The sequence below is a fragment of the Pleurodeles waltl genome, chromosome 4_2, assembly GCF_031143425.1.
Source record: "Pleurodeles waltl isolate 20211129_DDA chromosome 4_2, aPleWal1.hap1.20221129, whole genome shotgun sequence".
Taxonomy (NCBI): domain Eukaryota; kingdom Metazoa; phylum Chordata; class Amphibia; order Caudata; family Salamandridae; genus Pleurodeles; species Pleurodeles waltl.
Genome location: NC_090443.1, coordinates 805856242 through 805883683, shown reverse-complemented (window position 1 = coordinate 805883683; position 27442 = coordinate 805856242). Strand labels below are relative to the sequence as shown.

The following is a 27442-nucleotide window of genomic DNA, read 5'->3' as shown; positions in this document are numbered from 1 at the left end:
TAGTTAGCCCCTATAGGGCATATCCAAATGAAAAGTAAAAGCCAGAACCTAATGCACTGTAACCAATTATTTGGCCCCTAGAGATCATAGCGCATTACACATCTAGACGGCTAGCAGGCCTACTGCAATGGAATTACAACAAGGCCTTTAAAACAAACTACTCCCAGCTGTAGACAAAAGTTACAACCATGAGAGCACTTAAAAAGACATTGAATGGTGGGAGAGGCAATTATTATGGAGTCCCCACTAACCAAATTTGGGGACCTAGAGATGATGCAGACAGAAAGAGCACATTGTGATTAATGTTTTGACAGTGGTCCCATTGTCCTAGGACCATCACAGGCTACTTATGAGCAAAAATGTTTTGTACAAGTAATGCCTTGCAAAGCATTATGGGACAAGTTGTCATGCCTGCAAATATTTGTAGTATGTTGACTGTAATGCCCAGAACAGCCCCTAGAGGACACCATAATAAAAAGAGCACTTTTAGGAAACATGGTCATGTAACCACAGAGTTAGCCCCTAGAGGGCATAACCACATGAAAAAGAGAATGGCAGGACTAATGCAGTCTAACCATATATTTAGCCCCTAGAGGGCGTTGTGCATTACACATTTTCTGAGCTAGCAGGCCAACTGCAATGATGTTACAAACAAGGCCCTTAAAACACAAACTACTCCCAGCTGTAAAAGAAAAAATTACAACCTTTAGGGCGCTTAAAGAGGCACTGAATGATGGGATGGGTTATTATTTTGTGGTCCCCTCTAACATAGTGTGGGACCCAGAGATGGTGTACACAGAAAGAGAGCACGTTGCCATGAATATTTTGGTGGTGGTCCCATTGTCCTAGGACCACCGCAGGCTGAGTTAGGAGCAAAAACATTTTCTAAAAGTAATGCCCTGCAAAGCATTATGGGGCAGGTTCCCCCAAGTGCAGTGAATATTGTAGTATCAGCTCTCCTGCTGTGAGGAGGGACAGCTGCTTTGAGGATTTGTGCTTTTTATGTAAAGCATTTATCAATTACAAGTGTTTTTGTGAAACCTATGGAGCGTGAAGGGGAGAGACTAAAGAAATTACTCTTATTAGGTAACAGTGTGACCAGAGCTTCAATACCTCAGTTGGAGTTCAGGGTATTCTGCGCTATGACCGCCATGGTGCACAAAGGGGAGAGACAAAAGAAAAAAGTAGTTCACCCACACTGAAGCATATCGGCAATTATGCAATAATCAATATAACAGGGTCAGTCTGCAAGGCATAACAAAACCGCCCCAAGGTAGTACAAATGTAAAGCATTTACCAATGACATCAAGGGATTTATGAAAGGCAAGCCCAGGAATGAATTAAAGTGATGGGCGTGAGATGGACATGGTTAAAAGCCCAAAGATTACTTACAACAGATTGAAAAGCACTTGCGCGCGCCATCTAAAAATGAAAGGAACTTTTCATTTTTTAAATGCATACTGAAACCAGTTTCTCTCATTTAAAAAAAAAAAAAAAAAAAATTTTAAAATCTTTTTAATAATGCTTGAAAAACCAGGTGGTAGAGAGGCCACCTTTTCACTTACAACATAGTGAGGTATACTGGTCCAGACGCCTTAGACTCCCTTGCCCGACTTGCACCTTTTGGGGCCAGCTAATACACTGTTCCTCTCCCACTTTCCATTACAAGTTTATCGCCAAACTGCTTGCTCCTCTTCGTATACAACGCATTATGGAGATATTCCCTCTTTGCCTAGTGTCCATAAACTACCACATTCCATACAGCTTTCTTCAACATCATATGCAGCCAGAATCTAGATAAGTCAATACTCTGTCTTTCCTACAATCAAACTTTTAAAAGACCAGTATTCATTTTGTTTTCCCTCTTGAATGTACCCTCACCTTAAATTAAATTAGAGTCTTAGTACCAGCTATGTAAATGTATTCCCGTTTCCCCCCACCAGTCAACTGTCTTACCATTCTCTCGTCTCTAATCCTAGCTTAACCAACAACATACAGCCTAGGCCAAGCATTCAAATTAAAAACAGCAAGCTTCCAGTTACCTCATTCTCTATGAGCCAATTGTCAATCGCAGGAATGCCCAATCTGCTAACCAATACTATTTGTATTGTTAAGTTTAGCGTGATTGATCCTACCACTTGCTAGAAATAACAGAAGGTCTACGCTGCTAGATCCAGTATGTGAGCACCTCACTGCTACTATCTCCCTGCTAGTTATTTATCTGCACCACCAGACCATGGGAATATACACTTTGGCAGGAGAGGAACAAAATGCAGCAGGTAAAATCTGGGTCACAACCGTCCCAAAATTAAAAATAAAACCTTTTCAAACCTAGGGATAAGAAACAAATGTAACAGCAGTAAAGCAATATAGGAGCCTCCCATACAAAGTACATGTGGTTTGGGTGAGGTGGGGCACAGAATACACAATAGAGGTGGGCAGCATCATGGAACCGGACTACAAATTATATTCCATTTCCTTTCCCAGGTTGGACCTACCTAAATGGCTGTGCCACCCATTTCCACTTGTTCTGTAAAAGCGTGCCATTCGGAGTGAACTTAGCCTTCAAAAAAGGAATGAGAAAGACAGCTGCATGAGTAGCGAGTTTTAAATACAAGGGCAGCTCAAACAAAGAACAAACCGGAGAAGGTTTTCAGAGGTGCTAAGCAAGAAACGAAAGCAAATATTTGTCCCAACATTAGGCCAGACATGGTACCTACAAATGAAACTCAGTCCCTCCTCCGTTTGTAAACTCTTCTCCTTATATAAACTCCCACTAGGTAACTCCATAAATTTCCTAGTAATGTATTTTACTATTGCACTTTTAACCAAATCTCTTTGGACACAAACTTTTTCAGCTTCACTGATGCATTACAAAATGTTTCTCAATGGTTTCACAGTTGGCTATGCTAGAACTGTATCTGCACTGGTTCAGTACAATCCTAGACAAACCATTGGCTCAACAATTCTCACACCCACCCAAGCACATACTCCCTTTTACGTTAATGGTCCTGCAATACAGAAGCAAGTTAAACTCGGAGGGAACTCCTCTGTATGACCATTTGGATTAAACTCATACTGTACCAACAGCTTATGGTCTGATTGCTTAAGACTGTTTTCCCAAAATGCAAGACCTGAATGGGGAAAAAGATGCTTATGGTGGCTGGCGTTTGTGCTTGTGCGCCACTGAGGGACTCTTCCGTGTTCTCTGCATCCAGAGAAGCTAAGACAGCAAGTGGGGTAATTTAACAGTGACAGTTCACAGCTTTTGTCTGTGAAACACTTCGCTTTATTTCCCTTATAGTTTATTTCTTGGGTTGTGACTGGGCTACAGGGCAAGCATGGTGGTATACTAGGGGCTATCTTGATGGCGTCACCACCAGAGGGACGTTTTAACTGAACAGGCTAGCCTTTTAGGGGATGTCTCAACCATCCGAGGACCTTAAAACAGATTTTCTGACAGTGTGTGAGCAGCTCTGTTAGGAGCCAGGAGCCAAAGCTGTGTGTGCAGGTCAAGGTTTATGTGCCGATGAGACGCTCTTCAGTGTTGTGGGCTTCTGGTTAATACGTCCCATCTGCTACCTGGGCATGTACAAAGAAATCTTCACCTCAGTTTACCAGCTGAAAAAAATAAAATTGAATGGTTCTAAGATGTCCTCATAGCTGCTAAAATAAAAACAAGATAAATCGAACTCGCTTGACAAATACAAGCTAAAAAAAACAAATCTTCCAGTGCCAAACGTAAAGCATATGAAAAAAGTGCTTACTCAAGCAAGGCAGGCAACCTATGCAGCAATATCAGGGAGGCAATATAAATCTTCACCAACTTTTCACAACCCTGAAATCTTGTAAACCTCTCCTCACTGCTCTCCTGTGCAGGGCGCTGCCTTATTCCCATCAGTTCTGGAATGAACTTGCTAGCTATTTTATATCTAAGTAAAGGGGGGGATTTATGACATCAGAAGTCAGCAATCTGCTCAGAAAGTTCTCCTGTTTTCACTCCTCATTGCTTCTTCCACACAGGGAATCTTTCTGTTTTATTTCTGGAGTGGAGCTTGACTGTGAAATCTAAATCTGGCTCCGAGAAGAGCAATCCTGGCGGCTGTGCTGAGGAAGCTTCAATCTGTCATTTCCAGTCCTCCTGCTTTACAGACTGATGCCAACTTGAACTCCTCATAGGGGTCCGAGGACTAGACACTAGGGGTAGCTTCTCCCCTCTTGAAACAGTTTAACCATGATTCACCCAATAGCAATTATCAACCAGTTACACTTCTTCCGCCTTGGTGAAGATGCTGGAGAAGCTGGTTCCAAGGCATTTGTTCAACTATTTATGGATGTTTACTTCCTAGATACTTGGAAAACTTGTTTGTACCCTGGCTACAAAACTGGATCAGAAATGATAGTATGTGGTTAGGTTGCCACTTGATGTGTGGGGGTGCTGTAGAAGCAATTCTGCTGCCACCTTTGATACACTAGACTATAGGCTGTAGTTACAAAAAAAAAAAAAAAAAAAATCACAAGTAGATATGGATTAGCAGCAGTGCAATTTTACCCTTACACAGAGTAATCCAGTGTGAAGTGTGGAGATCGTCAGGGTTTGTCTCTGCCCCCATACTATTCAACATCTATGTCAGGCCACTATGTGACCTGATGAGATTATTTTGATGTTGAGTCTTGTCCTGTGCAGATACTCCCATAGTCATCAGGCTGGACAAGCAGGACCTTCTCTGGCAAGCTCGAAGGCTTTTTAGTTTCTATACATCAGTAAGTCAACGGTCACAAATATTTGAGACTCCACAAGCAGAAATTAAGGTATTGGTAGTAGGTAAAGATCAACACACTGAGGCACTAGTATTGGTTCATCTTATGTGGCCACTCCTCTTGACCCTGCTCCTAAGCTAAGTCCTTGGAAGTGAGTGTTACTTAACCAAGAGGTGTTCCTACATCTGTAGGTAAATGTGGTGGCTAATATCAACTCTGTCACAGTATTCTCAAAGAGGAAAATCCTTCCTTGTTAGAAATTGGGTGTCTAGCTGGCAGAGGTTTGCACTCTGTTCAAGTAAGGACCACAATCCTAGTCAGGGCAAGTAAGATACACACTAAAAGATTACCTGTGCTCATGCTCTGGTAGCCTGGCACAGAACAGTCAGGCTAAACTAAAGAAGCAATGTGTGAAGTATTTGTGCACACACAGGGAAAAACACCACAGAAGGACTACATATCAATTTAGAAAATAGCAATTATTTATTAGAATCAAACACGACCAAAACAACAAAAGTCCAACATTCACCCGGTTATGTTTTGAATTTTGAAAGGTTAAACCAAAATACAGTGCTTAGAGGACAAGAGTGCCAACCAGAGCTTTCTGGTCACGCTGGACTGGGGCAAATTCAAAAGTTCTGTCTGACTGCGATGAAGTGCGTGACAGGTGCAGGAGACATGCAGACCCGCTAACAGTACCTTTGTTGCATTGATACAGTGGAGGGGATGCTTCGTGCTTGCAGGCAATGCCTCGTTTCCTGATCCGGCAAAGTCATTGGCACTATGTCCAGAAGACATGCATACTGGTTCCGAAGAATCGGTGCTGCATCGCACAGTCAGCGAGCGGTGTCCACATCTTTGGTGCAGACAGCGGCAAAGTGGTATTCAGGGGTGTGGAATTTATTAAAATATCTACTTGTCCAGGGGACAGGTTGCTTCTCAAATCTACTTGTCCTGTAAAAAGATCTACTTGTCCCTTTGGTGCCATGTAGTGTGGCGACAAATTATGGCAGCAATTAATAGCCTCTCTGATTATGCCAGGGCTACTACCATAGTAGGGCTTGAATACTTGAAGTTTCAATCCCTACTGTAGCAATTTCCTTATTTTGCCACCTTTCTGCAGATCTGCATACTGGGGCTGGAGGAAGCAGTAAGCAATAGTTCCAGGGCTGGAATGCCTTTGAGTCTGCAAACCTACTAACCTGCATGTTTTAAAGATTTTTACCAGCTTCTCTCGAATATTTTCCCATAATAAGAAAGGTTGGACATTTACTCCGGACAATGGCAGAATTAGAACTTCTTCCAGAGTTGGGAAGAAAGTGGCTGGAGGGAAAATGAACTTGCAAATGCTCAATAGATTTTCACATGAGCAAATCTACACATCGTATTTACACATGCTAAAATACAGTTCACAAATATTTTACAGGGGTACGACATATACCATGGGTGCACTTTTGTGACTTTCTTTAAAAATTTGGGGCCACATGTAGGTAGGTTCAGATTTGTGACCTGTAAATTGCGAGTCGCAAATCCGAATGTAGGATGGTGTCCTTGACACCATCTGTGATTCGCAAGGGCTTCGCAAATGCCCACCTCATGAATAATCATGAGGTGGGTTGCAATTTGCGACCCCCTCGCGAATGGTGGCCTGCTGGAGACAGCAGACCACCATGTCTGTGACTGCTTTTCAATAAAGCAGTTTTTTTTTGTAATGCAGCCCGTTTTCCTTAAAGGAAAACGAGATGCATAACAAAAATGAAACGTTTTTGTTTCATTTTTTCAGAGCAGGCAGTGGTCCGCAGGACCACTGCCTTCTCTGAATTTTTTTTTACAGTGACATTCACAATGGGGAAGGGGTCCCATGGGGATCCTTTCCCTTTTGTGAAAGTGTTAGCACCCATTTGAAATGGGTGCAAACTGCAATTGGTTTGCGCCCGCGGTCACAAAACAATCCTACATTGCACTGCGACTAGCAATTAGGAAGGGCACACCCCTTACTAATTGCGAGTTGCAAACCCGTTTTGTGATTCGGTAACCAGGTTACTGAATCGCAAAACTGGGTTTGTGCATCGCAATGTGCTTTTTGCACGTCGCAAACAGCGAAAGTCGCTGTTTGCGACATGCAAAAAGCTACCTACATGTGGGTCTTGGTCCCTAATTAGGTCTGGTGTGAACAAAGACATTTTGTTTTTATTAAACTTCTATTTCTCTCTCTTTCGGCTGGCTTTACTGTGAGTGATCGCATTCTGCTCTTCCACAAGGAGCATATTGCCACACAAAGTAGTTTTGTTCAGTGTCAGGAACTACAGTGGCAATCAGTGACGTAACGAAACTGGAGGGTGCCCCTTTGAAAGAACATGGAGGAGCCCCTTCTCCAGACTCACTCAGGGCAGGTGTTGTGCTGAAGGGGCCCCCTGGAGGGCGTGGAAGAAGGAGCTTGGAGCCCTAACGACTTAGCCGTGGCCCTGCTTTCCTTAAAACGTTCCAAGGCCGAATCAGCCTTGGCTTCAAACAGTTTGTCCCCATCAAACGGGAGATCCAACAATGTGGACTGTACATCTGCAGAAAAGCCCGAGTTACGGAGCCAGGCCTGTCTCCTTGCCACCACAGTTGTGCCCATTGCTCTGGCTACCGAGTCGGTGGTATCCAGTCCTGTCTGGATAATCTGGGTCGCAGCAGCCTGGGCATTTGAGACAAGATCCAAAAGACCCTGGGGAAGCTCTGTAAACGATGAGGAAATGTCATCCATCAGAGCATGAATATACCTCCCCAGGATACAGGTTGCATTGGTGGCTTTTAACGCCAGACTGCAGGACGAAAAAATCTTCTTCGACTGCGCCTCTAGCTTCTTTGAATCTCTGTCCCCAGGCACCGTCGGGAAAGAACCAGGCGCTGACTTGGATGAACAGGAGGCCTGCACCACCAAGCTCTCCGGCGTAGGGTGCCTAGATAGAAACCCAGGGTCAGTCGGAGCCGCCCGATACCTCCTGGCCACGGCTCTGTGAAATGCTGGGGAAGATACCGGCCTCTTCCACACCTCTAACACCGGATCCAGCAGAGCGTCATTAAATGGCAACAGAGGCTCCGCCGCAGCTGAGGCCGGATGTAGCACCTCTGTTAAAAGGTTTTGTTTAGCCTCCACCACCGGCAAAGGCAGGTCCAAAAAACTAGCTGCCTTCCGTACCACTGCATGAAAGGAAGCAGCCTCCTCAGTATATTCCCCCGGGGACGAAAGATCCCACTCAGGGGAAGTGTCCAGCCCACTGGCTGACTCCAGTCCACGCAGCCCATCACCCGAGTCCTCTAGCTCTCCTTCCTCCAGGGCTCGTTGGTACTCCTGCTCTTCTAATACACGGAGAGCACGTCTCCTGGAATGAAGTCGTTGTTCAATACGCGGAGTCGACAATGCCTCCGCCGAAGTCGAAGATCGGCGCCGATCTTCAGAAGCCACCGACGCCGCGTCCGGCGCCACAGGTAACTTCGGCGCCGACAAAAGAGCAGCTGAAGCAGATGGACCCACTGGAGTCACAGGCCGAAATCCCGACGTCGACGGGATGGAAATCCCCGGGGCCAATCCTTCTGAAGCCACCGGAGCGGCCACCGGCGCCGACACAGGCGCCGAGCCCACGTTCCCAAAAGGGAGAAAGGGCATAAAGGGTGCCGGCCGAAGAGGCGCAGGATCACCCAAAGAAAAGGCCAAAGGCCCAGCCGGAGCACCCCCTGGAGCCATCTGTTGGAAGATGGCATACATCGCATTCAAGAATGCGGAACTATCGGCTCCAGGGGTGGGAAAAGCCGGATACTGAGGTGCCTGTCTCGGAGGCGACCCCGACGCCGGCCTCGGCGTCTGCGCCGGAGAAAACACCTGAGGCTCCAATACCTCAATCACCGACGCCTGTCCAGGTGAAGTTGGAGACGCCGGAGAGGGCAACGGCGTCGAAGGATGCGGCGTAACCGTGGGACTGATCTCCCATGTTCTTTGGCGCCGATCCGAAGACCTGGAACGAGTCTCCTTCGAATGACGCCGAGATTCTCTACGGCGCCGGGAGTCTCGATGACGCCGATGTCTTGGAGAAGAAGACTTCTTGTGATGCTTCTCCTTCGATTTAGCCATAAACAGCTTCGCCTCACGTTCCTTGAGGGCCTTTGGATTCATGTGCTGGCATGAATCACAAGTCGAGACGTCGTGGTCGGAGCTCAAACACCAAAGGCAATCGGAATGAGGATCCGTCACCGACATCTTGCCTCCACACTCACGACAAGGCTTAAATCCAGACTTTCTCTGCGACATTATTACCACAGCGAAAGACTACGCAGCAAAAATACACTGTAACCAAAAAAGTAACAGTTGCTCCCTCGAAGATAACCGTTTCGAATGCACGGAAAAAAGGGAACTGACGTCCGCACGTCGTCGAGGACCTCTTATTGCCTGTATGACGTCAGACGGCGTCGCGTGGGCTAGAGTGACGTCCTCGTCGACGTGCAGAGACTAGTAAGAAGATTTCCATCGAATGCTGGCGCCATGGGAGTATTCATTAGGTGAGGAATCCACAGGTAGTTGTATCCATCAGAAACATTTATTTACAGCACTCACCCTAATAATGAAGACTTTCAAATAATGAACCATAAATACAAGTTCGAACAGCATTATCTTTTGGAAACACATTACCTCAACTGCAGAGAGTTCCATGCTCTGTAAACAGGCAGCCAAAGGGTTTGTGCTGCAGGGGGTTGGGCCTACTTGTCCCAAGGACAAAACAAACATAAAAACTTGTTGCCCTTGACCCCAAACAAGATGTCCTGGGCGTCGGGCGATAGGAATTCCACATCCCTGGGTATTTCTGCAGTGGGATGCGCTGGTTCAGAGTGATGCGCTGGTGTTGTTGAGTCAGTCCTTGTGTTGCAGCACCACACTCGCCTCCAAGGGCCCAGGACTGGATTTGGCACCACTTGGCAGAGCAGGACTTGCATGAGAGGAGCCCAGGTGCTGGTAGCAAGATGCAGGCAAAGCCTTTGGTATCCCAGAGAATTCAGGAACAGGATGCAAGCACAGTCAGGCCCTTGGAGAACCTTTACATTGCAGGATGTAGAGTTAGATCCAGTCCTCTCACTCCCAGACAAGACCTAGTCAGACCGGCGCATCAATGCCTGAAGGGCTCCCCAAAGGGGGGGGGGCTCAGTGCCAAAATTCTCTTATACTGACTGGCGTGTTTCGCTATGTAGAGGTAAACACCTTTAAAACCCTGCAATAGTGAAAAACGAGTTTAAGAGTTTTTCACTACCTGGACACGTTAAACTTAGAAGTACGTGTCCAACTTTTCAAATACACAATGCCCTGCCCTTGGGGCTAACCATGGCCTACCTTAGGGGTGACTTGCAGGTAATAAAAAGGGAGGTTTGTGCCTGGCAAGTAGGTACACCTGCCAGATTGAAAAGTTAGTTTAAACTGCACACCCAGGCTCTGCAATTGCAGGCCTGAGACATGTTTGTGCCACCCACTACAGTAGCCTTTCAATCAGTGCTGCAGGCCCACTAGTAGCATTTGAATTACAGACCCTGGGCATAGATAGTGCACTCTACTAGGGACTTACCTGTAAATCAAATATGCCAATCATGTTACCATGTGGTAAACACAGAGCACATGCACTTTATCACTGGTCAGCAGTGAAGAAGTGCAGAGTCCTAAAGCCAACAAAAACAAGGTCAGAAAAAAAGGAGGAGGAAGGCAAAACGTCTGAGGATCACCCTGCAGAAAACGGCAATTTCCAACACTCCCAGACCCCTTTATAGGTTTGTAGTCACTGAAAAGGTTCCATCCCAAAACAGACTAAAAACTGCAACATCTTATACCTTTGCCCACTGGTCTACCTCATGGCAACTGTCAACAGAGCAAAAGTTTGCTGCCAGTAGTTGAAAACCTCAACAAATGCAATCATGTATCATCGGAAAGATGATAACTACAGTTCAAGCACCTCTTTATTGCTCAAAGAGCTTCTTGTGGCATGAAAAGATGTACATTTGCTAATATTCTACATTGTCAAATCAAGTACATGAACATCTCGCTACTACAATATCCATGCTGGTTATTTATCTTCCAGCTCTCTACAGTGAGATTATACACTATGCCACCTACAGACAGGGAAAAATATGGCAAAAAAACAAAACACCAAAAAATAAATGATAAAATAAAGGTAGAGCTAAAAAACAAAAAGCAGCAGCAATAAAGCAACTAAGAGACCAACCCCTCAAACTATATGTACCTAGGATAAGGAATGGCATATGATACACCACAGAGGTGGGCAACCTCACTGGGGTAGGCTGCACAGCCAATCCAGTTTCTTTTTGTGGATTGGATTTGCGTAAACAGTTGAATGCAAACTCAACATAGATCCTCAGGAAATGTAAGATGGAAGTGGCAGCTACTGGTATAGTGGGTTTGTAATAGGAGAGGGGGTAAGTGGAACCTTATACATTAACCCACTCTCCATGATCTGTAAGTAAACAAAAAGAGTGATGGGTGCAATGTTTGAATCTCAGCTACTGGTAGTCACTAGGGCAGCATGCCAGTCGATCATTTTGCACATCATGTCACCTCAGTTTGGACCCAGCCATATGCAAATCAGTGTTGGACTGGGATAAGGCCCAGAGTAATTACCAGTAACGGAGATTAATTCAATCATTCCACCCATCACTTTTTTGTATACTTCAGTGTCATGCTCTGAGTGGGATGAGTATGCCCAGATGTAGCTCCGGTGTACACTTTGCCACAGGAACCAAGCTATAACCAGTTGATGAGCCCTAATAAAGGGTTGCTTGTTTTCCAATTCAGGGTGGACCTGCCCTGGCAGTTTGGTTTAGACAGTTCCCATAGGAGCCGGGCCAAAACTGATCTGCGTATGTCTGTGTCCAACCTGAGATGGCATGGTATGGAAAACAATGATGGTTTGGGTTGAGACCCAAGTAATTACCAGTGGCAAAGATTAATTCAAGCATTCAGTCGCTTTTTGGATACTTTAGCTTGATCTGTAAGTGTGCATCAGCTATGCAATTGACTCTTTAGAAAAGTCAGCCAAGAGTTCCTTTTGCTACTCCTCCTCCAGGTTCTGAAGACAGGAGCACTGGAGTGGGGTGGGGTGGGGGCGGGGGGGGGGGGGGGGGGAAATCACAACTTTAGATGAACAGATAAGGAATATCTTATTTGCCCTCTGTAGTCTGTTTTCTTGTCTGCTTCATGGCATTTGCCCCATTCACTTGGGGACAGGATTATTTAAGAGGTAAAACGCAATGATTTCACTGTAGCATATACATATTAGGTAGATATCAATTTAGGGAAATTTCATTATACTACACATGACATTCATCACGGTTTAAATGTAAACAAAACACAAATTACAGCTGTATCAGCAAGCGTATTTAAAAAAAATAACTGGACCAATCCCACTGAAAGAAAAGTATGTGAAGTATTGGATTTTGTGCGAGCAGTGCTAAGTGTAAAAGAATAATGCCAAAACAGAAGAAAAAAAAATTTAAGAAGTACTTGATGCACAATCTCAATAAGGGGTGGCAGTAAAACATTTGGCACATGATCCAACAGAAAATTACAAATGGCCACTTGAGCGTTATCGGTGTTTTGACCTATTGCAACAAGTGAGCATGTCATTAAAACGACTGGAGACTTAATGAAACACATCTGAGGAAGCAGGGTTTAAAAACGGGCAATACAGATCACTATTAAGCACATACTTAAGGATAATAGGCTGATTATGTTTCCATGTTTAAGTGCTGTCAGAAACCAAACTGTGTAATCCATTATGGAACATTAACATGCCTTGCCAGCTACAGACACCAATTCATCTGTACACGTGTTTGGGTTCAAAAGAAGCTGATATTTGTGCAACTACTTAGTAGTATTTAGTTAGGCCTTTGCAAGAATCTAATATGTCTATAGCCTAATTGGTCTTCCCACCCATGACTGGTCACTATAAATTTGGCCACTGCAGGATTTATGAATTGACCATTAACACTAAAACAGGAACCATGAGTACAACATTTTCCAATCTAAACACCCATTTTACCTGCAACGCTTGTATACCGTTTGAGCTACCTGTGGCGCCTGGTATACATTAGTCCTCCACAAAGAAGGCTACACTGAGGGGTAAAACAAACAAAAGAAATGCACAATTGACAGCTCATTTCTTACAAGCTTCAGGCCTCGAAAAAATATCAACAACAAAAAATGTTACTAGACCTGCAAGTCGAGTAGCTTGAATAATGTACCTGACCTGGAAACCGGTCTCAAATCGTGTAATCCTAGGCAAATATAGTATTTTACAGAGTCACCTGTTTCTTCATTCTCGCATGAGTGCACCTTAAAAAATGTGAGTTCAGCATTTCTGCTGTTCCAAAAAATCCTCTTTTATTTGATTAAATACTCTAAACGTTTGCTTCCTGTATAATAAATCTAGCCCACATATAGGGTACACATGATCCATGACTGCCTCTTAGTTTACTAATAGCTTTGCCATTAGGGCAGGAGTGTTTCTCAGTTTGTTTAAACACTCTTTTAAAATGTATGTCACTAAAGCATTATGTTTACAGGCAGTAAATTTCCAAGAAATGTCCAAAAACCTTCCAATTAACTTGAAGCTTTACTGATAAAACTTTAGAGTATTAAAAATAATCTGTGAAAATCTGGTTTCAGAAAACATATTTATCATTTGAACATGACCAAGTAAAGTGTTCAGACTTTTTTTCCATCCTATTAAAAAAAAAAAAAAAAAAATCATCACACGAAGTATACAACATCGGTATTTTGAAATGTTTGTAAAGTTGACTTAGTTATATAAATGTTGTGTGTTAGGAAAAACCTGGTACTGACAGTCTTTCATTTCACACAGGTCACAGTTCACCTTACAAAATCCTGGAATTCTACAGTCACAAGGAAAAGTAATTGCATTTTGAGAAGACAAACTGACTTTTGACCTCTGTCTCTGAACACACAGCAAATGTGACAAGAATAAGATTTAAAGGCATCTTAATTGCTAATTCAGTTTCTGACTGAACAGAACACCTATCCTTTGTCAACTCACCAGAAGGGGCAAGTAGGTTATAAAAATAGCTTGACCTAATTAAATATGACTTGCCATAGGGGAGCGTTCAAGTTGATTCTTCGAGCCCTAAAGCTGGTTTAACAATCAAGACAATATGACTAGGCAAACAATGATTGTTGCCCAGGGCCTCTGTGGATGAGGGGACATCAGTGCCAACCTTTGTATAAAAGACCACTTTTGTATTCAGACTCTTGATTTGATTTCATATGGGTTGAATGAGGCACAAGAAAGGATATTGTGATCTGTCTCTCTGAATAAATGCTAATGGGCCTACTAATACAATGTTTCTGGATCCCACGCAACCAAAATTAGAACTTAAAATCAACTGGCTGGTTATTACCTACTGATGGTCACCAGTTAGAACTAAGAGCCTGATCTAGAGTTCAGCAGACAGGTTGCTCAGTCACAAATGTGACAGAAATCCAGTCTGGTGTATTACGATTTCCATAGGTTATTATGGAACCTTAATACTATGGATGGTGTATCTGTCACGTTTGTGACAGAGTAACCTCATCTGCCAAACTCTAGTTTCCACAGAAGATTTTTTGCTCTAATACTTTGGCGCCGTCTAACTAATCTTCACAAAATGTACAAAACTAGTATGTCAGTCACTTCTGCTCCTGTCTGCAAAGTTTTGAGGTGACCAATCAAGCGGATGCTGAGAATAAGGGGGTGGGAGGTCCCAAAACATGTTTTCCCCATGCAATTCACCATAGGGATTTTAGACAAGACTATAGGCTGAACTGCTGAACAGAATTACAACACATTTGACAGAAAGCTAGACCTTGGTCCAGAAAAGATGATTTTTGTAATTTTGTGTAAATCTGTTCAGTAGTTTTGCAGTTATTAAAATAAAGAAATGTATGTATATCAATAGACGTGGATCCACTGCAGTGGATGCATGCACCAACACCAATGTTGTGACTGACTGGCCCCTACCCGAGAGGAGAGTTGCGGCCCCCATTTTGTTCATTGGGACTCTGTTCACAGCATGAAAATAAAATGTAAAAGCGATAGAAGAGGTTAGGGTAGAGGTACCCTGACCACATAGGACTTGTAGAGGGGTCTGTGAAGGACCCCTCATGGCCAAGAAATTGTCATAAAAATGTTTTTCTGCCATGTCGCATAGGTTTTTCCGCCAGGTCGCGTAGGATCTCATTATGCTAATGAGGCTACTGGACTTGGGAAAGGATCACATGGATTGCGGCTACCAAGTATGAATCCACACCACATGACGCCTGTCGGCCTAATCCGGGTTCTCTGGCTAACTAGCAGTGCCTCATCTCAGGCCGAGACGATTGTAGCAACCGGGCGCATGACAAGAAACACTCCTCAGGGGAATTGTGGTCGATCAGATCCCATCCCTTTCTCTCAGTTACCAAAAAGTTTCATACAGTTAAAGACAACAGAGGCAGACTATAGTTTGTTAATGATTTACTGAAGTAACTGCATCTTAGATTTAGAAAAAAAAGTGCAATAACTAGGATGATAAAACACAATAAAAGCAAGCAGGTGACTAATAGAGTAAAACATAACATTAATTCTACCATACTGTCACTAGGAGGGAGATATATATATTTCCCCTAACTACACTATGTTTGAGCACATGTGAATTAATCATATTTCTCAATTAGCAGTGGAGGCGGTTCTAGCTTGTACATTTATCAATATTGTGGTATATGCATTTTGAAATAAGCTTTGCCGACAGACACAAAAAAAAAATCTGTAAATTCACAATGTGTTTTGCATAAATAAAACTGTAATGAGCTCATAACAATTGTGGGTTCCTTCTGTTAACAAAAACTGCGCGATATGAAGTGGGAACATATTGCTGTACACCAAAAGCTACACCTTTAACATGTGTTTGTACCCCTCGTTCATCCTTCACTTCCTCTTGTCAGAGCCCCACCTCGCAATACCTGCTCTTGTCCCAAACAGTGAATTATTTTCCGCTATTGAGCACAATCCCCACCTTTTAGTCTCTCTTCTTGGCCATTTCCTTCAAATAGGGCATTAACTCATCTACAGATTTATCAACTGAATGTTCTCTAATGCTTAGTTACTGGCCAGGTACAGTGAATCCTCCTGCTGTGAACTACCATCATGCACAATGCACAGTGGAGATACATTCAAGGGGGGGGGGGGGAAGAGACAGAGGAGAGCAGAGAGAAAAGAAAGACGAATGTGGCTAATGGAGGTTAGGTGAAGATGTGGAGGAGAATGGTTTTATTGTCTTCATACATTAGATGAGGAGGCGGATGAGACAAAAGGCTAAGGATTGCTTATCTAAAGAAGCTGCGCTGGAATATGTTTCCCCGCAATAGACATTCAGAGGTTAGACTAAAATGATAAACTCAGACCTCAGCTGCACAACCTGTACACTAGAGTGACAAGAAATACAAAGTCACATTACTTGAAAATTAGCAGTATCACGTCTGCTGCAGAGAAGAGAACAGTAAATACCCGGTCAGTGCACAGAGTGCAATTTAAAAGTGAATAGGGGGAAGAGGACATAGTCCATCAAAATAGTGAGCAGTGAAAAGTAAAATCCATGCAGGAGCTATGGTGCAAATAAACATGCAGTGGAAAAGTATGTGCACTGTTCAGTAATGAAAGAAAAATTGAACAGTTGTGTTGAACGAGGACTATAATGGGAATGATGTAGGTGAGGGTAAGCAGCCAATTCTAGGGAGGCAAACTAGGATCGTTTGTGTCAAGCCAAATGACCCGAGGTACTAACTGGTGCCACTGGACTAACTAAATAGGAGCAGCAATACTCAAAAGTATTCAGTTTGCAGAGGTAAAGAATCAATAAAGTGTTATTGACTCTGAGTGGACCTAGGTGAGCAGTCCAATACTAAGTTCAGTGGAGAATGTGTGTGTATGGCGAACCTATGTATAATACAACAGTTATCAGTCAAGGTACCACCAAGAGTTGTGTACACAACATTTCCAACAACAACAAAAAATCATACATGCATCATATTTACAATATAAACATGATCTGATCACATGAGATGCAACCAGCATTGGCAAAGCCAACAGGTTACTCATCTGAAACCTCCTGGCTTGGCAAACTTTTTTACCCCCTAGACTACTGCCATGCTTTCATGCACATTGGGCATCTTTCAGAAACAGGAAAATATATCATACAAAGATGGATGCTGATTATGTGTGCACCCACATGGTGGCCATGTTTGAACAACTGCCCTTTTGCTTAAAAAAATAATAATAATAAATTACAAGAAGGCCATTGTGTGCGAGCACCCAGGTGTGATGGCCACCTTTGAATAAATTTTAATAAACTGAACGAAAACACATTCAAAGGCTATCTGCTTTGCGCATGCGGAGGCCATCTTTTTACTGTATTTCTAACATCCCAAAAAGTTCTCCTCGAAATAGTAAATGAATTAAAAATTAGGTATGTGTCCACTGGGGTAAAAGCAAACAACCTTGTTGTGGTGTACAGCTGAGTGCTTGGCAAAAGTAACGAACAATAAAAAAATAAAAACAAAAAACAGGAGATGAGGAAGGATACGGTGGCAAATGGAGAAGGGGCCTAAAAGCGACCAGTGTGGCAGAAGTGTGCAGATAACTGACCTTTGAACAAGAAACTAAAAAATAATTAATTTTTAATCAAAGGAACGATATACTAGAGGGGTGGTGGTGAGTGAAGGTGGGTAAAGAAAGCAATGCACACCCATGAAGTGCTGAAACATAACTATAAAAACAAGCACTGGCATAGCCAATAGATCGCGCCTTTGGGACTTTATAAGTGTTTAGCCAAGCAGCATTCAAATAATGCTTTCACTAACTGCAAAACCTTGAGCAGCTTGTGGCACACTTGAAAACAGCGTCTGACATTTGACATTTAATGTTGGCCTTTAAAAAGCAACCTGGATAGGCGTGGGCTCGATTTGTGACACTTTTGGCAGCCTACTGGGTTTGTCAATAAGGTGGGGGTGGCTAACGGCAATAGTGAAGAAAAGGATGAGGATGGGTGGGGTGGGCGGGAATAAGTACAGCACCACATATATGATGCCTTGCTGCGGTGCTTTTAAGCAGAATAAAGGGACATGTGCACCCCCTCTGCATTAGAAAGTCTGGTGGCTAAGGCAGCCTCCAAGTGTCAAGCGTCCCACTGTCCATTACAGGAACTGGCTTCCACGTCGGTGCCTGCTAAAGTAATAAACCAAGCACAAAGAGTATGCACATGCATAGTGTGCCGGGTGTAAGGCGTTTTGCTTCTGCTAGTGGATCGAGCGTTATCAGAATCTAGATGTGCTTCTTACATCACAAACATTTTAAAATGAGAACTCTGACGTAAGTTTTCAAAAATGTTTAAATTGTGAGTTAACAGAGTCCCATCAAAAAATAAATCATTTTTTAAGCTTACGTCCGGTGTGCGCTTTTGGACGGAATGGTTTTCTGTTTAAAAATCGCACACACAACCTGAGCTTACTAAAATGTTTTCTTTTTTGCTGTGACGCGGTTAACCGAGCTGTACTACGATAATGGTTGAACTCCCTTGTATGTGCATACAGGTTCAGGTGAACAAAAGGTGAGGTACCAATTCAAAGAAGGAAAGAAAAGAAAAAAAAAAGTGTGCCAACCAAACCATAAATAAACAAGAGTGTAGGGGAGTGGGGCATGTCACAGTGGAGTAGCCATGAAAGTGAAAAGCCAATCTAATGCGGTCACAAATAGCAACGTTTCACCAATAAAAAGAAAGGAATTTAGAAGTGTCAATGAAGGAACGAATGAAAAGTGAGGGGCGTGATGAAAGCCCACAGTGTAGATACAGCATGTCTCTAAGAGACCGTGCATGCACTGTCTAGGCGAGACCTATTAATAAAAATTTAAAAAATGTCTCCTCAGAAGAGCACTAGAAGTATACAAGATTTTCAGTCAGAAGTTATGTAAAGAAGCTGTACGCCAGGAGTCGGGCAAACACAAGAATAGGGAGGAAAGCACTCTGATAACGAGGGCACCAGAGACCGACAAGACCATCTAATCATGAGCAAAGAGTTGGGCTGAAGTCCACTCTATGTAGTCTTATAAACAACAGGTCTTCCACAACAGAAAGCTAAAGCTGTCTAAAAGGTCAAGATCCAGAAGCATAATGCTAGAGAAAACCAAAAGCAATACTTGATAAAATTCATTAATGATCAAATGAGCCAGTGGTCCAACTAGGAAAATGCCACATGCTGTCATTAGACAAAATCAGCAGTTTTAAAACTGAATAGAGTACTTAAAGCAGAGCCACTGGGTAAACATTGTATATTGTCTAGGAATGGTTCTAATGATTGATTAGATCAATTGTTCACAAAAACCAGAATGTCCATAGAACAGATATGTGCAGAATTAATTTAAGCAATGTAGATACAATATAATAAGGTTCACTAGCCCCTTATTTTTCGCAAAGATTTACGATTATAGAAACTGCTCTGAGAGCAGAGAATCGTAAACTTTCATGCCAAAGCAGGATACTGTGCATCAGCTTGGTTAAATTAAAGAGTGTTCACAGCAGTAGATGTTTTCCAACACTTAAACAGAACAGCAGAGACCAATATCAATGGTATCAACAAAGCAAAGGCAGGGTGTGAGAATTTGTGCCTCTGCAGTGGAGGTACGCCAACTGTGGTAGTGCCAATGACACACCTGGTTAATGGCTCAGGAGCACAGGAACCTCAGGGTGGATCACAATAGCCCATGGATCGAGCCAGCTAGTTAGACAAGTGGGACTGGACTACCACACACAGCAGATCCAGTGAAGCAGCGATGAAAATGAAAAAATAAATAACACAGTGTTGCAAAGAAGGATGTGCTTAGGTCTGCATCATCTCTCGAACACTTACAGAAGTGGTTCTATAGGAAAGCCTGTCTTGGTACTGTCATGTGGTAGGACAGAATGTTAGCCAATTTCATCAGGTAGTATTTGCAATCAGTCCACCTCACTCAGGAGGTGAGGGGTCTTGAGAGTTCAATCTGCATTCATGTTCTTAACAGCAGTGCTCAGATCCTTGAATTAGCTGAGAGTTAAAAAGAAAAAAATTATCACTACACTATTGGACATCAAAAAATTGTATTCACTAAGGTGGTCAGTTGGCAGATTTTTAATGCCTAATTAAAGTCTAGTACAGCTACCAACTTCAAAGTACCAGCCAATCATGGTGAGATTAGGTTCCCTCCTCAGAACAGGCACTGGGGTTTCCTTCTACATGTGGGTGCTCCAGATAAACCCTGCAGTGGCTTCTCTGGTATGTGGAGCCCTACAGTCCAGTTCAAAGGAAAAGCATAAGGAAGTAGTGGCAGAATTTGGTTGTCCTCTGGGTTCTTAACCTCCACAAGTATTTCATAAAGATCTGATCACATCTGCTTTGCTTCAGACTCTAACCACCTTTTAATATGTGAAATCGGAAAGGTGGTTTCATAATGATTGAAAGGCTAAGATGAGTTCCTAGGAGGGTCTTTGTGACTGTATATCCTATTGGTTTCCTCTCTTGGCGCCTCAAGAAACTAATGTTCCACCTTGCAAACATCATGTGTATAGAATGATAATTTTTTGCCAACACTTCTGGGCAATCCTAAAATAACGTGCACCTGTAAGCAACTTGTTATCATAAGATACACTGTAATCCTATTTAACAAATTAAAATGTACACAAAGAGGTCTACATCGGGCCCAAGCATCTGGAATTATTTTTACAGAAGACATCCACTGGGTGCCCCTCCTCCCTCCTAACTAGATGCTTTCAGCCCGAACTTAGTCAAATGGAGAATACGGTCTATCCCGATAATGCCATATGAAGGAAGAAAAACTGGGGAATTCCCTCTCAGGGCTCACTCAATGTGTTACTCTAGGACACTAATCTGAGTTTTGGCTGCCCGGAGGGATCAGGAGCCCTTCACAAATATAAAAAAGCAGGGGGAGCGTTAAGAGGAATGTCAGGATTGTCTGCTGCAAAAGATGATGGGGGAGTTTCACCTGAACAGTAGGACACAGGGAAGGGGTGGGAATGGGGGCCAAGGAGAAGAAAACACAATTCAATACATTGTATTGATATGAATATATAATACAAACATTCCCAAAGCTTGTATTTTCCTTATTTCGCTGAGCCACTATTTATACACAATTTAGGCACTGGTGGGGGGAGGTGATACAGCACATCAAATAAAAACTGGGGAATCACTGATGCAACAGAGGCTGTACAATGCACTTTTGCAAACAACCCTCACAATAGGGAAATGGTGCACATGTGGGTGATGCTGCACTTGAACTATACGAGACAATTATTGGTAATTGGTCTCAAACTGGAAGCTCGCCACTGTGTGCATCTGCATCTATAGCTTCTAAGTGAGCTGAGACTGTAAAATGGCACTTGAGTTATACAGCTGGGAATGAACACCTACTGTAGCTCTTGCTTCACTTTACCCCCCATTACTACACATCACACACCTGTAGAATCCTATAGTAAGTCCTGACCTCAGTAGAGCTTCTCCTAGCACTGGAAGGACAGCTTATCACTATAGGAGAAGAAATGGAGAAAAGCAAGGAATGGGGAATAGAAGGAGGAGCAGCAAGCACCAATGGGGGGTTGGGAGGAGGAAGAATATAACAAGATACAGGCAGATGGGTGGGTAGAGAGGTCAGAGGGAGAGACGGTACACATCCTGGAAGGTAAGCAGGTTAAAATGGGATACCAGCAAGTGAGCAAGGAAAGCAGTCAAAATGGTGCAAGTTCCATTTGTAATTGCAACGTGAAGGTGCAAGTGTGAAGCGCCATCACTGCTTACAGCAACACTTTTGGCCACAGCGCCTCATGCTTTCTCTGATGTAGCGGTCTACTACTGCAAGAAAGAGAAGCAGCTACCTCCATAAAGAAGCCCAATGTGCCTCCGCTACACCGAATGAATGCCCGACTATTCACACAATGCAACTGAAGCACTCCAACAATGTGAGGATATGAGGTGGACCCTGTCCTAGTAAGTCGTTCATTTTGAGAATATACAAGAATAGTTCTCTCTTGATATTAAAGCGCTGTTATGCTAAAATTTGAAACACTGCAACAAAGCCAGCCAAATGCTGCAGTTAAACCAAGATTTCAGGAGTTAGCTGAAACATCATTTGGAGAATGGGACTGGAATTCGAGAACATGCCAGGGGGAGAATAAAGTGAGGTAAAACATCTGTTGCCAAAACAGAGTTAATCACACTCTGAGTGTTCAGCGCCTTTAAAATGGAGTTTAGCATCCATATTCACTTATTATAGAATATTTAGAAAAGGGAAGAATATTCTTGCATTTTAGTGTACCCTTAGTCAAATAACATATCTAAAGCTACAATCAAAACATTTAGAAAAAGCCACTACCTTTATATAAAGGCTACTACCATTCTTGCAGAGTATTTGTACTAACAAAAGCACATTTTAATGAGCTAATTGTAACGTCTGGAAAAAGCCAGGCTCGTTAAAAGGTCAGCAGGGATGGTTTGATTTAATTTTCTTTTGTCAAACTGCTCTTCCTGATCATTCCCTTCAGCGCTCATGACCCTATAAACAGATTAGCTGCACTAGAGAGGTGGCGGTTCATTCTTACAATATATTTTCATACTACTTATGGAAAACAACACGGGCCTAAAAAAAAAAAAACTACAAAAAAAAAAAAAAAAAAAACTCTTGACTGACGAGACGCGTTTAAATATAGATGAGCGATAGCATCCTTAATTATTAAATCACACAAATTGTAGTACAACAGCCACAGGTCGTCCAATGTAATGAAAACACCCTGAAGGAAAAGCGTGACGAATAACAAAACGTCAACCCACACTTCATTCAATTATCCTTAAGGCAGAGAAAAGTTGAATGTTTCTGGTTGCCAGTAACCTTCAGATAAATGCAAGAGATATCAACTAACGTACAAAATCCAACGATTTTATTATAAAAGTAAAAAGAGAAAGGTTTTAGCATCTTATGAGAACGAAAAAGTAACCGTACACGCCAGTGATTGGTTAAGCTTCTAAATTTCCAGACCCTTGTTTTCCTGTCACACTGGGCCTACGTGACCTCAGTCCGAGAGAAAGTTTACCTCCAGGGGCAAGGTTTGCTTCCTAGGAGTAAAGGAAGTTGGACCGTTTCCGAGCACAGGAACTTGCTCCCAGAAGGTAGGACACCTAGAACAGCGTGAGGAAGAGACTATGCCAAACTACACATTATCAAACACGATGGGAAATGGGGACCGTCCCAGTGTAAACCTTTACACGTTATAAACAAGTCCACCGGGTATTTTATACGTGGGGCCGGGTAGTACCCTTTTCGATCTTAGAGAAATAAGAACTCCGTAGCACTCAGTGGTCCGAATACGATTATGTACAGTCATAAATAAAATACAGTAACATTTTAGGATTCGTTTCCATTTTGTTATTACGCATACTTTCATTAAGTGGCATCTCGCGAACAGCAGACCACTTAGCTACAAGATAAATAAAAACAAGATCAAACTGACACATAGCGCAAAGGCTTAGTTTACAACTGCTATGCAGTATATGTGAAATCCAAAATAAATAATATTGATCAGTCACTGGGTACAGGCTCTGGTGCATTTTTATTTCAATTGAGCCGGATTGGTAGTGAGCCAAAAGACCAGGTTGATCAGTACGTGCCTGGCACCGACAGCTTTTGTGTAGCCGTGTTACACAGAGCTGTATATTCGTCCGAAAAGTAATTGGTGTATTTTAATAGTTTGGAACATTCCTTCCTAACACAATCACGACTGAATCACTTCCGTAAGTGGGTTTTTATAAGGGACGGAGAGCGAAAGAACTAAAAATTTTATTGTCTGTGGGTGATTATGGAGAAGTCTATAAAAGGGAGTCAGTGTTTCATTTTTATGGTCTTTTCGGGGCGGTGAGGTCTGTCAAACAAGTGTAACCCAAGGGCTTCTTTCTTTGTGGGTTTTAATAAAATACCCGGGTATAAATTGTCGGTTAAATGTGAAGCTGTCTGACATGAGGTTAAGGGGCTATAGGTTGGATCGTAGAGCTTTATCTGACTGCTGTATTGCTGTGTCATGTGGTTCTATGAAGGGTCTCGATGACACTTAGGGGTGTTCTCCGTTAGTATGTTTTTTTCACTGACGACTTGGCTTCGAGGGTGTGATTTAATGTGCCGTCTGGGTTGTTACAAAATCCACCTCTGGAGTCGCCAGGTTGCATCTTAAGCTTTATATGAGCTTCTGGTGCGCACAGGGCTTGGTAAGTCACGGGCATCAGTTTTCGTATCCCTGTCTAGTAGGTCTGTGGGTTTTACAGCTGTTGTGGGTGTGTCAGTCCCCGGGGTCTCATGGGTCACAAGTACCAACATGCCAGCCCTCCCAAACCACACAGGAAGTTCCCGAACAAGGACCTTACCTCCCGCCAGTAGATCATAAAAATCCGATCGCCTCTGCTTTGCTTCCGACTCTAACCAACTTTCAATACGTGAAATCGGAAAGCTGGTTTTATAATGATTGACAGGCTAAGAGGAGGTCCTAGGAGGGTCTTTGTGACTGTACGTTCCTGTGCTTTCCTCTATTGGCCCCTAAAGAGACAACCCGCCCACCTCTGAGGAAACCGCCCTTGGTCCTGCACCGGAAAAGGCCGCCCGTTGCTCCGGAAAGCGTCGCCCAGCCGCAAGTGAGCCGGTGCACCAGGCAGAGCGTGCCCAGTCCTCCCTTTGCTTGCTGTAATCTATGCTGCGGCCTGTGGCCAGGGTGCAGCGAGAATCGAGCTGCTGACAGGGAAGGACAGTTTCTGGTACCTGATAGGCGGCTCCACCTGCTGGAAAAAAGAACCAGAGCTGCACAGCGTGGGCTTATAGGTGAATGTGAGCAGATCACGGATGATGAGAGCGTCTTCCTCTTGCAGTCGGGCTTGGGAGGAGGAGGAGGGAAGGGACGCACTTGAGCTGTCAGCAGCGCGGTTGCTTCCACGAGGTGGCGTGTCAGAGGAGCGTACGTTTGGTTAATGTGCAAGGACGCCAAGGAGTACCTGCAGCAGCATGTTATCCCGGGCAGCGCCTACTGAAATAAACAGTCAGACATTTGATGGTTGGGAGTAAAGGCCGCAGTTTTAATTATAGTCGCTGCTTGCAGACGGCCGCTCATAAGTAATCAAACTACACAAGCTGCCATCTTCATTCGAAGTTATGGCGATAGTCAGTGTGTGGACGCATACATCAAAAGCTCAAGAGGTCGAGCGACCTTTGGAACCAGAAAGTAGTGTGGTGAACCATCAACAGCGTTTCATCAACACCCAGACAATTTAGACACCATTACCAATGTGCCCACTGAGGGAAAACTCCAATCAGGAATGAAGTTAACAGATTTATTACAAGCAGAAGCAAAGTCATGTAAGCAACGCACAAAACCAAATAATAAGGATACATACTCACCAAGGGTTGCCCAAGGCATCAAAATAAATTCAGGCAAACGTAATAAAAGTAAGCATTCAATTAGAATAATACAAACCATTAATAAGAATATCTGAGACAGGTGTTCGCTGCTCAGAATTTACAGTCATTAGTCAATTCAAATTTAGCAGAGTCAATCTTTAGCTGGGCACAGGTCAACCCCACTGCTAACCAAATTGGGGAAATACATGTGTGGGTAGGAACACATACGGGAACATACTAAAAGAACAAAAAGGACAAAAATAATTTGTAAAAAGATAATCTTGGACTGCAGGATACTAAATTTGACAAAAGGTAGATGAAAGAAAGCGTCAGACACAAGTCTTCTGAAGGGGCAAAATAAAAGGATTATTAAACCTAAAAAGGGCATCTCAGGAGTAAAGGCAAATGGCAGAGTGGAAGATACCTCTCCAACGGATACAGCATTCAGGGAATATTCATCAACAAAACATCATGGTCCACAAGTCACCTGTAAGCATCTGGGCAACCTTTGCAAGCCGCAAAGGTCTGTTCAGGACTGACCAAAGGTCAAATGTACAACAATATTTCAAATTACATAAATCAATTTGATTTGCCAAAGGTGTCAGTTCACGCTATGTTCAATAGACATCAACCAATCAGGGGTAGTCAGAAGTCTCCAAATTGAAACAAGCACACAATTTCCCAGGCATGTCATGGGAAAATCTCCTTTCAATGTGACTCCAAGCAGGTTTGGAAAAAAATGCATAAATCTCAATCCATGTTCCTGCAAGGTTATGTTTCCAAGGGAAAATGGGTACGTCTCTTCCACGTTTGAACAATGGGTCTGTTACAAGAGGACTTTGCTTCTCCTGGGGCCAAAATCTGAAAGAAGACTTTACATTAGGAAAAAATAATTCAACACTTTTGCATGACTGAAAAATGCAAGCTGTGTAGACCTTACATATGCTAACACAATCAGAAATATAAAATGCATTTAAATAATACGTTTTAGTAAAACACATACAAACTTTTAAATTTATCAATAATATTTCATCCGTATGAGTAATACATGTCATTTAAACTGAAAAGCTTTGTTCCTGCATTCTATTAACTATAACACAGAAGTTCCTTTTTTCTCACCTGCACATATTTTTAAAGTCATTAATTTTTAATCACAAGAAATTCAACATCATTTCTATATGCACAGTTAATCCAGTGCAGTGGTCGCCAAACTTTTTAATGCCGCGCACCCCTCCCTTCCCCCCCAGTTGAAAAATCAAAATTATCGAGCCCCCCTCAGAATTGTTCACAATTTTTTTTTTTTAAAGATGGCAATGTTTAAATATGTCTAGACCTATTTAAACATTGCAGTTAAGTAATGTTATCTTTAAAAAAATGCAAAAACATGCTTCTGTTTAAAGCAAAGGCATGTTATCTGTATAATGCTTCTTTTGGCCAGTGTCTGGCACCACCCTCTGGGATAACTTGAGGCCCCTCTAAAGGGGCCCGCCCCCCAGTTTGAAGACCTCTGGTCTAGAGGCTAAATTACAGTTTAACACCAAATTGATCCTTCTAAAATGGGTTTTAATTCAAAAGACACCTAAGTCGAACTTTGAAATACAAGCAATTGCACATTTAAAATGCATGTCAGTGCAGCTTTCTGCGTTAGTTTTTCCACTCTTTACTTTCATTAACTTTAAGTTGTCACATCTTGATGACTTTTGTGACACGAGGAACAGCACTAAAATTTAAGCTCCATCAAGTGTTATGTTTTGGAGTCCTTACTGTGGGGGTCCTGGTCTCCCCTGGAGTAAACCTAAGTTGTTACCTTGAACAACTGTCCACCTTGCAGCTCTAGACCACGAGTCCTATGTTCCTTGTGTGCCCAGCACTCTTTCGTGCTAGCTGGCCCCATCGTCAGGCATCCCAAGGCGAGCAGCATAAGTCTAATACCTGTTTGTGACTGGGTGTTGTACCTCCTTCCCGTTCTTTGTCATGGAGCTTACTGCAATAATGACAAGTGTTTGCAGCCTTTCATGTTTAACACTTGACAACCTTTAGTTCTTCACAGCTTATGCATCTTTTGAAAGCGTGGCTGAGTAGAATGTTACACCATCCTGCCACCACCTTGAATGTCCTTATCCCCCCTTTGTGTTGGCCTTATA

At 43.0% G+C, this 27442-nt stretch overlaps 1 protein-coding gene across 3 annotated transcripts in view; it reads right to left on the bottom strand.

The window, feature by feature from the left end:
- The window catches only part of GNG12 (G protein subunit gamma 12), a 338055-nt gene extending 313278 nt beyond the window's left edge, over positions 1 to 24777 (bottom strand). Inside the window, exon 1 of one of the 3 annotated variants that reach the window (XM_069232461.1) lies at positions 24666 to 24777. The gene's annotated coding sequence lies outside the window, so the exon portion shown is untranslated. Of the gene's footprint in view, positions 1 to 24277; positions 24441 to 24665 lie in introns of those variants that run through there. The other 2 variants (XM_069232463.1, XM_069232460.1) reach the window with 2 other exon arrangements.
- Positions 24778 to 27442: the final 2665 nt, after the last annotated feature.